At 51.8% G+C, this 12,860-nt stretch overlaps 1 protein-coding gene across 2 annotated transcripts in view; it reads right to left on the bottom strand.

Annotated features, from left to right (window-relative positions):
• The window catches only part of CRACDL (CRACD like), a 122,922-nt gene extending 110,293 nt beyond the window's left edge, over window positions 1-12,629 (bottom strand). The window contains exon 1 of one of the 2 annotated variants that reach the window (XM_045550205.1): window positions 12,555-12,629. The gene's annotated coding sequence lies outside the window, so the exon portion shown is untranslated. Of the gene's footprint in view, window positions 1-11,822; window positions 12,114-12,554 lie in introns of those variants that run through there. The other variant, XM_045550203.1, reaches the window with a different exon arrangement.
• Window positions 12,630-12,860: the final 231 nt, after the last annotated feature.

Below are 12,860 nucleotides of genomic sequence, written 5' to 3' on the forward strand. Positions count from 1 at the left end.
TATAGCAAAACATTTTCTTTGACCTAAAGTTCATGTTTTCCTTCTGATTTTAGAAGAAATTAAAACACTTTCACAGGCCTCTAAAACGATGATGGGCCCTCCCATGCACAGTCAGCCCCCTAGGATACCCTGGACACGCCCCATGGAAGACCCAGTTCAAGCATGAGCTAAGTCCACCACCCAGTGTAACTCAAATTAGCTCCACACCCAGCCGTCTCTCACAGGTGAGTACAGGCCAAGGTCCCCGGCCAGACTGGGCTGCTGAGGGAAGGACATGCCTGCAGAGGTACCAGAGCCCCCTGTGAGGGTCCAGAGAGAAGAGAGGGGTCTGGAGTGTCTCACAGTCCCTGAGGGGACAAAACCACCTGTGTATTTCTAACGCTAAATGGTCTACTGAGCTACAACATTTCAATCCCTTTGGAAGTGATGCAATGGCCAATGCTCAGGATTGCTTTCAACGCCTGGCAGCTAAGAAGAAATGAAATCCAGAATTAGATAAAACTGAACAGCAATTCATCTCTGGAGTTTAGTTATCTTGGCCTGCCACATCTTTTAAATTTGCATTCATGTTCAGTTACCTCATTTAGGCTATATTCTGCTAATTCATATGTTTTGTTAAAATAAAATAGTTTTGTCCTAAAAAGAAAACATTTAGGAGTAGAAAACAACACTTTCTCTCACAGCTGGGGTGGAGCCTCATCACTGCAGAGGCATCATGATCCCAGACACCCCCTGATGGAACCTACTGGAATTGCAAGCAAAGAACCCAGGAGGAAAAAGCGAACTGCAAAAGCACAGCCTGCCACACTTACTTCTCTGAAGGTTGCAAATGTGAAATCCCTGAACACAGACCCTTATTTCTTTTTATGTGAACCCCAATGTACAAGCACCATTTGAAAATGGAGTCAGTACAATGGCACATACATATACAGGTTATTATTTTTCAAATGTGTTAGATGTTAATGTGATTAATAAAATATAATATCACTTAGACAAGCCTCAAAATTCAGTGTCTTTTTGCTGATATGTATTTTTCCTGTTGATAGACTATGAAAACATAGTTACTGTCATATGAAAGGTTTCACAAATTGTTAATGTTACAAAAGGACTCATGTACTCAGAAAAACTGAGAACCTGGCTTTAGGGGATAGCTGGCAGCTTTTAGGACACCAAACACCACAGCAGGCCCTCCTGGACATGGACCCTTGAAAGGAATTCAATGGGAATTCTAACTTGGTCGACAGTGAGGAACTTAAACTGCAACTTTGTACACAAGACTGTATGTCCATCAGAAGAGCAAAGAACTGCTGGAATATCAACACGCTATTACAACAGAAGTGTTTATTTAGGAATTGGGGAGAAACAAGAGCAGATGATGTTTGGGAAGTATCTGCTCCTCCAGTTAATCAAGCCAGCGCATGGTGAGCGGTTCATCCGGGATCACCCAGAGCCAGAAAGACTCAGGACGCAGCCACCCCAGTACCACGTGACCACGGTCCCAGTGCCAAGTCAGGATCCTACTGACAGATGCTGGGCTGGGGCTGCTGGCTCTGGACCTCAGCCCAGCCCCTTAGGTGACCACCATCCCCCCTGCCCCATCTCAGTCTTCTTAGCTGGGGACAGGCAAGCCACTTTCACCTCCCTGAACTTCAGTTTCTTCACCTCGAAACAGGGATGATAGTTTCTGCTGTTAATTAGTAGGATAATACAGATGGGTATAATACATTCCTTAAGCACCTAACCGTGCTTGGAATACAGTACATGCTCAGCCAACCTCGGGGCCGTTCCTGTCTCCCTCCCTGCAGGTTTTGTTCCCACAAACAGTGGCCGTTCGGAAGGAAGGACGACTTAACAGCCAGGGCTGGTGATGTGCTATGTGCTCACTCTGGGCCCAGCACTGTGCTAAGCACTTTACAGACACTAGCACCCCATCTACTTGTAATACAAGACAACCCTGGGAGGTGGCACCAGTCCCACGCCATTTTCCAGATGGGTAATGTGGCCACAGAGAGCCCCACAGCTAGAGAATGGGAGAGTCAGGCTTTGCACCAACAGACCTCCAGCACATGCCACCCACACTGCAGCAGAGCCCTGCCTGGCCCCCAAAGCATGGCCCCCCAAGGCATAGCACCTCCAAGACACAGCCTCCCCAAGAATGAAACCCCCGAGGCACACCTCCCCCAAGGCATGGCCTGTCACCACCTCACTCCTACTCCTCCCACCTCACCAGACTGAGTGGCCACTGGTCAGCATCTCCACCCACCAAGTCTCATTCAATTTTAACTAGGAATGCTTTAATAAAAAAAAAAAAAGCAGGGCAGTGGAATAAGGCCTAATTATAATAAAATGTTTTCCAACTCACTGGATACTACTGGATACTGGTTACAACATATCTGCCATTTCCACACAAATTATTGCCTTTCCTTCTTCCAGCAACCCTGGGAGGAAGGTATCACAACCTCCCAGACTATAGAGGAGGAAAGTGAGCCCAAGGCTTCCCCCAAGGCACCCCCCAAGGCACCCCAACAGCAGGGGCCCTCGCCAGGGTGTGGGCCCAGGTCAGCCCAGCCCCAGCCTGTGCCCTTTCCCTCCCCTGATCCTGAGGAAGCTGCTGCAGACAGAGGCTGGGAGAGGCAGGAAAGAAGGAGGACGGTCTCGCCCTGGACTCCAGCTGGGGTTCAGGTCCCAGGGGGGACTTCAGGGAGGAGCGAGAAGCTGAGCAGGTAATAAGGAGCCCCTCCCAGGCCCCAGGCCCACCTCCAGGCCCTGTGCATACTCAGGGGCGTAATTTGCCCAAGAGAGTTGATTTGCATTAAGTAAAACCCCGGGCGGGTTACAGTGACCTCCCCTACACTGTTTCCAAGCTCATAGGTCAAGACAGGTTAAAAACAAGATGATGAGGAAAGGACTCCAGGTTCAAATCCCTGCTCCTCTGTGTACTAGTCACTAGGCAAGTCCTGTAACCTCTCTGTGCCTCAGTTTGCTCCTCTGTAAAACAGGTATAAAGACAGCAGGGGGTGAAGCAATCATGACAGCCCCTGTGTGTTAGCTCAGTCGTCAGGACAGTACTGAATGAACAACCACACAGCGCACGTGGGCCCAGGGCCCAGGGCACCCGCAGCACTCAGGAGAACACAGGCTGTGCCCGGGGCGGGGGCGGGGGGGGGGGGGCCGTTTGAGGAGGGCAATGGGTGAAGGCGGGTTCACAGCTCTGTTGCTCACCAGCTGAGCAGCCCTGGCCCGGTGACTTCACTGCTCTGAGCCTCCATCTCTTTCTTTATAAAACACACTGGAATTATAGTGCCCGCAAGGATTAAATGAGATGATAAAGGTGAAATGAACCCAAATGCTGAGCAATCCTCAACAGGTGACAAACATCATCAAATCTCTGTACCGGAATGAGACTCACTCACACACTCACCCTTCGTTAATTATTTTAAAGCACAAGACGGGAGGGGAGGAAGCATGCCTTAGGCAGCGTGGATGAGCCAGTATTTATATGCCATAAGAAATAACCCTAAGAATCTCATTTCATATGCTGAGAAGAACTGAAAGAAAAACAGCTGTTGCTGGTGAAATAATTATTACAGTTTACCTCATAACACACAATCACCGCATACCCCTCAAAAATGAAAGGAAAACAGCTGTTACATATATATCAAATCCTATTTTAAATTCATAAAGAGAAGGTACCATAGAAACCTAAGGTGACTCATCTGGTATATGCCAAATCACTATTATTTTCTTTTTAAAAAAAAAGAATATGGGTTTCCTGGACGGGCCTAATTCCTGGACGGGCTAAAAGCATGACTCGCTGTGCCCCCCCAGGACTGGGCCCGACAGCACGGGGGGGAAGGAGTCACTTCACCTCGCAGGCCGGGGCCTTGTTCCTTCCCCCTCCACGGGCCCCCCAGGAGCTCGCAAGGCAGGAGCACCAGGCCGTTGTAATAGTCCTTCTCTGTCCTGGCTGTGATCTGAGTGCAGGAAATAGATAAATAAATAGTCCATGTCTGAAGGGGTGACATTTACTGCTGGGGTCAGAAGAGCGTGCACCGTGAGGCCGGTGGCTGCCCCCACTGTCCCCAGCCAGCCCCTGGCTGCGCTCTGGGGTGCTAAAGACAACATCTGGTGGTGGCGGAGGCCCCCCCAGCCTTGTCCCCAGCTCCACTGTCACTGAGCAGCAGACAGGACCCTTCACGGGGCAGGTGGATGGCAGGAGGTGCGCGACCTGGAGCCACCGAGGACTGCCCAGCCGGCTGGGGACAGCGTTCCCACAGGCCAGCTCTGCAGTGTGGCACTGGGGTCGCTGCTGCAGGTCTGGCCAATTCCGATGGCCTTGAATATCCTGCATTAAATCCTCTTCTGCTTCAACTAATTAGAGTGAATCCTGAATAACACAAATGCTGCCAACTAAGATGCATGAAATCTTGGTAAAAATTCATCTCACGGGAAAAAACCCTGGTGTGAAAAAAATTATTTCAGGCAGGACATATCGAAGGAGGAGTCTCATATATACACGTAACATCTACTTAGGAGATAGTACTTCGAAGGAACTGATCAGAAAATGTGCAACAAATACAAAGATCCATGATGTACAAAATGTCACAATTTTAAATGAATGGACAAAGATGTTCATCGTCATGTTACTAAAGAGCAAAAGGTTGAAAATGACCCAATGAAACATCCGCCCGAGAGAGGCCTGGGGTGAGGCAGCTGGAACCCATCCCTAAGGCAGAATTCCTCACAGCCACAAGGAGGAATACAGATTAGACTCAACACATACTACTCATCTTGGAAAGGCGGCCCACAGAACAATACAGACATTACCTCTTTTTAGTAAATGTGGACCTCTGTGCATACATGTAAATATGTATGTGCAGCACAGGCAGATATCCCCTGAAACCTTACAGAGACCTCCGCTCCTGTCCTGTCCCCAGGCAGCTCCCCGCCTCGAGCCAGGAGAGCAAGCCGCCAAAGAACAGCCCGCCTCAAGCCTGGTCGAAGCCCAGACAGCTGACTGGCCGGCCCCACACAGAGCTCTCCAGAGCCACCGGGCCTTCCCTGCCTGCCGACCTGGCCACATCCTGTCTACGGGGGTCGTTCCCCCACGAAGGGAGCCCCCCTGGGATGCACTCACTCGTCTCTGTTCTAGAATGAGGCACCAGATACGCCGCGCTTATCAGCATACGTCAACTCAACCAGCCGTCTTCGCTCACGAAGGCCATGAAGAAAACAAGGTAACATCGGCCAAGCCTCAGAAAATGGGTGACTCAAACCTTCAAAACGCTTGTACTTATATACTAAGATCCCATTTTCACCGAGAGAGCACACTGGAAACACTGATATGTGATGATTTAAGAATCTGATTTCCAATGGAGCATGCAGCTGACGCCCAGCAACCATCCAAAAATATGCGGAATTCAGTTCCTGCGGAAACGATCACAGTTCAAAGGGAGTGAATCACCAAGCCCCGTGGAGAGGTGCGGCCACGGGGTTCAGGTCTCAGGCGGGTGGGTCTGATCCACCAACAAACCCTTTCCTCTTCCCTCCTCACCTCCGTTGGCAGAATTAGCACTACAGCCTCTAAGTCACAATCTCCCGTGCAGAAAAGACCCACAGAAAAGTTCTTGGTACCACTCCCTGGGGGAAAAAAAGGTGAATAATTAAGGTATTAAAGCAGTATCACAGAACCCGAGGACTAGGAGCTGGTGTTAAACCCAGGTTAGAGCAGCAGGCGTGGAGTGGAGACGATGCCTCAGAGCTGCTGAGTGCATCTCCCACGCCGGCTGCACAGAAGCGAAGAGAACACAGGTCTGAGCTTACTCCCTGGGACGAAGTGTGACCCCTGTGCCCACCGTACCTGCCGCTGCACCTGCCAGGCGCAGGCGTGTGCTGCCGCAGAGCTGCAACCAGACGGAGCGGAGCTAGGGGTTGAGCCCAGCGTGCACACATCTCAGGGCAGCCTGTCCAGCAGAAGGGGCAAGCAGCCACCATGGTCACTTCCCTTGCCGGGGGAACTAACAGCACAAGCCAGCCCTGAGCACACAGTTCAGCGTCCGTCCATGAACAGGAAGTGGGTGTGAGCGAGATTCACAAACCTGTACAGACCCTACCCAACCCCAGAAGGTCCCCTGGCACCTCAGGTTCACCCATCCTGATGAGACAATGGCCTCTCAAAAAATATACCCAATCTAGAAACCGATGTTAAGAGACTAATTTAGCGTCCCCCTATAATGTACATTTGTTAAACTATTTGAGAACATTCATTCTGAGGAAATGATGACAAATGTGAGGGATGAATCTCTTAAGATATGTTAAGTACAGGCAAATTGTAAGTACAGCACGTGTGTATTAAACACAGGTAGGGGGGCATGGGAGGCCCAAGAGATGCCTACTCTGCCTGTGGCGCTAAGTATACCCAAGGCAGCTAATATTCACAATACACTAAATACAGAAAAGGTGCTCAATATTCGTGACATATTCATACTCATGAGGCTAAACACACAGGAGGAATCTAATATTCAGTCAAAATCTGGTGACCCACTGGGGGCAGCCGCTCAGGTCCTCTGAACCCAAGGCTGTTCATGAGCCAGATGTGGCAGGACAGGGCTGTCCCTAAGTCTCTCCAATATAACAAGTGCATGTGTGTCCTTGGCCCAGGGCACCTTGCATCTGTGTCCCCACCACCAGTACTTCAAGTCTGGTCCTTCTTCACACATATTAGCGGGAAGGCTGCTCCTGCAGAGATGGGACATGTGGATATGCCTCATACACCAGGACGCCCACCTTCACCCTGTTCTACCTGTGTCACTCTGGCCTCTGTCTGCCCCCTACCTTACCTGGGTCACCCACCCCATCTCTGTCCCCTGCTTCCTGTCCTACCTAGGTCACCCACCCGAACTCTGTCACCAGCCCCCTGTCTTGTGTGGCATACCCCATCTCTGTTCCTGCTTCTGTCTGTTCTAAACCACTTCAAGGTCATTTCCCACATGACAGCTGCCACCACTGGCTCTGCTCAGGAGTGGTCTGTATAGTGATTAAACTCATTTTCCTTAAATGCCATCAGATCTCAGATGCAGAAAGACCCTTTATTGCTTTATAGAACTTTACTAGGGGGTCCTAATTGGGAATTTTAACAATTGCCTTTTCATCTTCTTATAAGAAACACAATGGAAGAGCAATACCTACAAATAATTTATGAAGCATTTTCCATGTTTGTCACATGCTCCTCACGTAATGCTCGTGTGTGTATCTATTACCACCCCTATTCTAAGGAGTGACTTAGGTCACGGGGCATCTAAGTGGCAGAGTAGAAACCAGAGCCCAACTGTGCCCCTTGGCTGGACCACCTGCTTTAAGAGAGCAAAACCCTTCTGACATTGTCACATCCCACCACGGTAGTCTTTCTGAGAGCAGTTTCTTGGGAACTGAGCACACCGCAGCTAACGGTTTGGGTGCCTCCCACAGATGTGAGAATTTGGGGGCAGAAAACCACAGAGAGATTGGTGTACGGACGATGAAGGCAAATATTTCTACAAGTTCTTCAACCACACACATTTAAAAATCAGTCCCACGCACCACAGCCAGGAGGAGGCCTGAGCAAATAAGTAACTTTCTACTCCTCACCTTCCAAAAGGATCTTTTCTATTTTCTTTTCACAGATACTTTAATGATAAAAAAAATATTTTGAACCCTTCCTACCAGGAATCTTCCCAGGAACAGCATCTGAGTCTGCACGAAGCCGGGGGCTGACGCTGGCAAGGGGTGGCCCTGGCTATCTGCACACACCTGACTCATTATTTCCCATCAATTTGCTGCTAAATTCACTGAGCACTGACATGGCATCTCTTGTTCATGATCCACTGAGCTCAGGATTATGGGCTGGATCACACTAAAAGCAACACAAAGAATTCCGAGGTAATTTCTCAGAATCACAGTTGTGTCTTAAGGACCTTTTACCTGACCTAAAGGTTTGAAATCATTTTCCAGATGCAGAGATCTCACAATAACAGGACTAAATGAGAATTCATTCACCTGATTTCCATTCAGTCTGGGGAAAATCAAATGGATTTAGAATGTTGGCTGTCCCTGTTGTCCTACTACAGGTGACACTAACTGTGCCAGTGTTTTCAGGTATCCAGACAATGAAAGAGACAAGCACAGCAGTGGCCAGAGTCAAGCCACAGGTGGATGTGCAAACACCGCGCCTGGCCAGGTCTCTTTCATCTCACGTCCGTGTGGCTGAGTCTTAAGATTCCTTTAAGTCCCCCCTCCTGCAAGAAGCTTCCCCTGACCACGTCATCTTCAAAATCCAGTGTGAACTGAGTGTGAACACAACCCAGGGCTTGGGTACACAGCCTGAGGCTTTACAAGGCCTAATCTTCCCCAGGTAATTCCTAAGCACCCAGAGGAAGCTAATTATGACTTGGACAAATTTTCCACCTTTCTCCTATAGCTTTTAGTAGGTGCCAAGCACACGGGAGTCATTCTGACGATGAGGCAGCAGACGCACACACAGGGATGGGAGCTGGGAAGACATTACTGGGCTGGGCTCAGGAACGCGTAAGCAGAAGGCGATCCTATTCTCCTACCACCACCGACACCTCAAAGCTGCTCTTGCCCTTGTTTCCTCCCGGCCCGACCGGAATCTCCAGCAGACCACCATGGCTTCTCTAGCCTTTTTCAGGTAATGAAGCGGCCAGCACACGTCACCCAGGTCAGCCTGCCCAGGGGGGTGGCCACGGGGAGAGCCGGGGAGCTTCTAGTCGACTTTCCCAGCTACGCCTCCCTGCCTCCTCCCACCTCACCAGGGGCTTCTCCCGGGATCTGGTTTCTCCAGCGATGGGGCCGGGGGAGGATGGTGGTTAATATAAAAATATTTTTAAGTTCCTCTTATATATCAAGAGCAAAGCCTGGAAGTTTGAGCTCTACTCTAAGCCATAATGTACAAACAACAGAGGATACAACCTAAGAAACAGTTCTGCCCGACAGGTAGGAAAAAAACCCCTGGGACTGGGAGATGAACCTGCAGAGACTGAGCCCCTACCACTCTGCACCCTGCCTGGAGGAGAAGGGGCGGCGAGGGAATAAAAGCCCCTGAGAGGCTGAGAGGGACGCAGAAAGCTCGGGGAATTTCTGTCCTGCTTCCTGCAGGGAGCACTGGGTGGAGACAGCTCAGGATAGCAGAAATGGTGGCCTAGCAGGGGTCTGCACAACCTGGGCATGTTCTCAGGTGCCCAGCAGGGACCCAGAAGAGACCTCAGAGTGTGGGGGCCAAGGCAGGAGCCAGGTCCCCAGCTGTGGCTCACCCCAGTGACACCAGCTGAACAATACTCAGAGGAAACATGAGAAGGAGGCCCAGTGTGTTGGGAGGGGGTGGAATTCACTGGAGCACAGAGAGGACCACAGGACCAGCAAGAGGCCACTCCCGCCTGCCCGGGCATGATTACAAAGTCCCCCATGCCCAAGCATGACTACGATCCTCTCCTAGTGCCCGAGGACCACCTGAAGCAGAAAAGAGCCCCCAAGGGGTGACCCGGACAGACTGAGAGACTGACTCTCAAGGGACCAAGCTACCTTTAAGCTAGAAAGTGACTGAAATAATAGCACTTGAATTAGTCTCAAGAAAAACAGAATCATGAACTGGGACCAAGTATATCAAAAAGGGAAACAAAGGAGTTTGTTTGGGATAGCGAAATTAAGCTCACTTACAAAAAGTTTTGTACCCCTCCACAGTAAACCCTGGGCAGGTTTCCATAGGGTCTACGAGCAACACAAGCAGCATTTATAAGTATCTTGCACGACAAGGCAAAGCACTAACCTCCAGAGGGAAAGCAAGCGGTTGCGAGCTTGCCAAGTCAAATCCAGGCCCCCCAGGCCATCACAGAAAACTTACCCCCCTGGAAGGCCCAGCACCTTCACATATATTCTCTCATCCAACCCTCAGAGCATCCCTGTGAGCTGGCTGGCTGAGTCCGTCCGGGCCGTATCACAAAAACCATAAACTGTGTGGCTCATAAACAACAGAAATTTACTTTTTACTGTTCTGGAGGCTGGAAGTCCAAGATCAAGGCACTGGCAGATTCGGTGTCTGATGAGGGCCCATTCCTCGTACAAGGCACCTTTTCACTGTGTCTTCACAAGGTAGAAGGGGTGAACAGCTCCCTCGGGCCTCTTCTATAAGGGCACTCATCCCACTGATGACCTATCACTTCCCAAAGGCCTCATCTCTTAATATCATCACTTGAGGATTAGGTTTCAACATATTAATTTGGGGGGGTGCGGGGGACACAAATATTCAGACCATAGCACCATCATTAATCCCACTGCCCCAAGTGGTAAACTGAGATGCGGCAAGATTTGTGGCCTAGCCCAAGAGGGCCAAGCTGAGTGGTGATCCGAGCAGCACAGCCACCCTTTGGGATGCCCACGTGCCTGATGCTATGCAACATCCATGGGTCTTTTATTTTATAAAGGAGGCAATGGAGGCTTAGAGAGGTTAAGAAACTTGACTTGTACAGCAAGTCCAGAATTAGGGTGAAGCAAGTGAGGAAATTGCCACGGGCACAAAATTTAAGCGGGTATCAAAAACTCAGTAGGATAAATATGTTTCAATGCAATATTTTAAAATATCAAAATTAATACAAAAATCTGTGATGTACAAAATATTACTATTTTAAATAAAGACCAGGATTAGTATTCCTGATTCTTCCTCTTGCCTCAGCCTCCAATTTGGCAAAGCACTGGGGAAGGCCCTGGAAACCAGCTCAGTTGCATGTCTCCCCACGCAGCTCCAACACAGGGACTCCTGATGTCACTACTCTAGATATCCTCCTCCTCACAATTTTATAATCTCAAGGGGTTCCTGGGATGACCATAATGCTCCATCATTCCAGGGTCTAAACAGATTCTCTTCAAACGTTGTGTGTTTATGCAAGTGGAAGGAAGCTTGCAGGCTGGAATAATGACTGCAGCAGGATAGATTAAGATCAGTTTGGGAAGGTGTGAGTGGGCTCTAAAAGGGTCACACAGCTACTTGTCTTCCACTTGGATTTGCTGGCTCAAAATGAAGTGTTCAGTAGTGACCTGATGCTTGCAGTCGGCCTGTACGTACACGAGTCAAATTCATATGGTGGCACTGCTTTTTACTTGCATTTCAAAAGCCAAATATTAGCTTGTTTTCATAACTACTTATGCTCTGCTCAAATGTGAACGTCATATTAAAGCCCTGCCTATAATGAAGCGTTTGTTCAACAAATATTTGATTAAAAATTTGAAGACTTCTTAGATCAACCCCAGAATCCCATACGGTGGCGTGTAATCAAAGCCTAAAACCTGTTAAATAAACCATTACCTAAAGCATAAGGCAGATAATTAATGAATTTGTCCACTACTTTCCCCTGCAACAGCCTGTAGAGACAGTAGGCACAAATATCTCGTATACTAACAATTTAACCCAGCAAGACATTCTCCCCCTCTCCTTTTTTATTTTCCTAGCGCATTAAACCACTGGGCTTTGCCTCACAATTCAAAGTTAAGTCCAGCAAAGTGAGCAAAGGGAAACTTTTGGGCACTTGCACGAGCGCGTCTGGCTCCTCTCGGACCCGCGGGCCCCGCGCTGCCCGAGGCAGGGGCCGCGGGATGGCGCCCCTCCCCGGTCCGAGTGGCCCCGGCTGCGTGGCTCTGTCCTCGCCACCCCACCCGGCCCGGCGTCGGGGCGCCACTCCGGTCCCGCGCCGCCACCCGCCCGGGTGCCCCCGCGCCGCCCGGTCTTCGACCCACGCACGCCTTGTGGCCAGGCGACTTCACACCATCCCGGGTACCTGGCACAGGAGCGTGGCCCGGGCTCGGCGAGACGCGTAGGGAAGAGCACCGTCCGCGGGTGCGGCGAGCCGAGGCTGCTCCCGCCCGGGTGCGCGCCCGGCCCCCGCCCGAAGCCGCGGCGGCCCGCGGCGCGACGCAGCAGGTGGCCGCGCGGCCTCCGGTAGCCGGGCGCGGCGGGAGAGCGGGACCCCGGCGCGGGCACGACCCTCCGCGGCCAGCCCTGGGCCTGCGCTCGGCGCGCGCTCCCAGCTCCCGGCACGCCGACTGGGCTCGGCTCCGTTCGGCTCGGCGGGGGCGGACGCCGCTCCGCTCCGCTCGGCTCGCCGGCCGCCGAGCGCACCTCCCCCGCGGCGCGCCGCTCCCGCCGCCTCCGCCGCCGCGGGCCGGGCCGAGTCCGGCCGAGGCCTCGCGGGGCAGGTGCCAGCCTGCCTGGGCGGCCCCGCGGGAGACGGAGGGCGGGACGGCGACCAAGGGTCGGGCCGGGGCTGCCCTCTGCGCCCGCGGGCCCCCCATCCCCGCCCCGCGCCCCGCCTCGCCCGCCCGCGCGGCGGCGCTGTCGGGGCTCCGGGCCTGGCGGCCCCCAGCTGGGCGGGCCGGGGTGCACCGGAGACCCGCGGGGCGGCAGAGAAGCCGGGACCCGCCGGGAGGGCGGGACGCCCACGCTTGGGGGCACCTGCGCGCCCCCGGGGAGAGGGATTGGACCCTGACTCCAGCCTCAACCCCCAGGTCACCTGGGGCGCCCCAGATCCGCCTCAAAAGTCGGTGGCCTGCAGGCCTCAGGCCGAGAGGGAGTGGGCGTCGTGGGAAGGGAGTGTGCATTTGAATAAAAGTGAAAGTTTGTTGTTTTTTTTAAATAACCGTGTGGGTCCGGAGCGTCTCCAGGCTAATTAGGGAAGCTGCCGCCCCGTCTTGAGGTGAATCATTGTTGTGACACCGGCAAGTGTGGGAAGAAAGGCTGCTGATGACTTCTCAGCCTCCCTCCTTTTTCTTTTTCTTTTTCTTTTAAAGACAGGGCTGGTCCATTTCGGCAGACTGTG

Source organism: Lemur catta, chromosome 4 (genome assembly GCF_020740605.2).
Source record: "Lemur catta isolate mLemCat1 chromosome 4, mLemCat1.pri, whole genome shotgun sequence".
NCBI lineage: Eukaryota > Metazoa > Chordata > Mammalia > Primates > Lemuridae > Lemur > Lemur catta.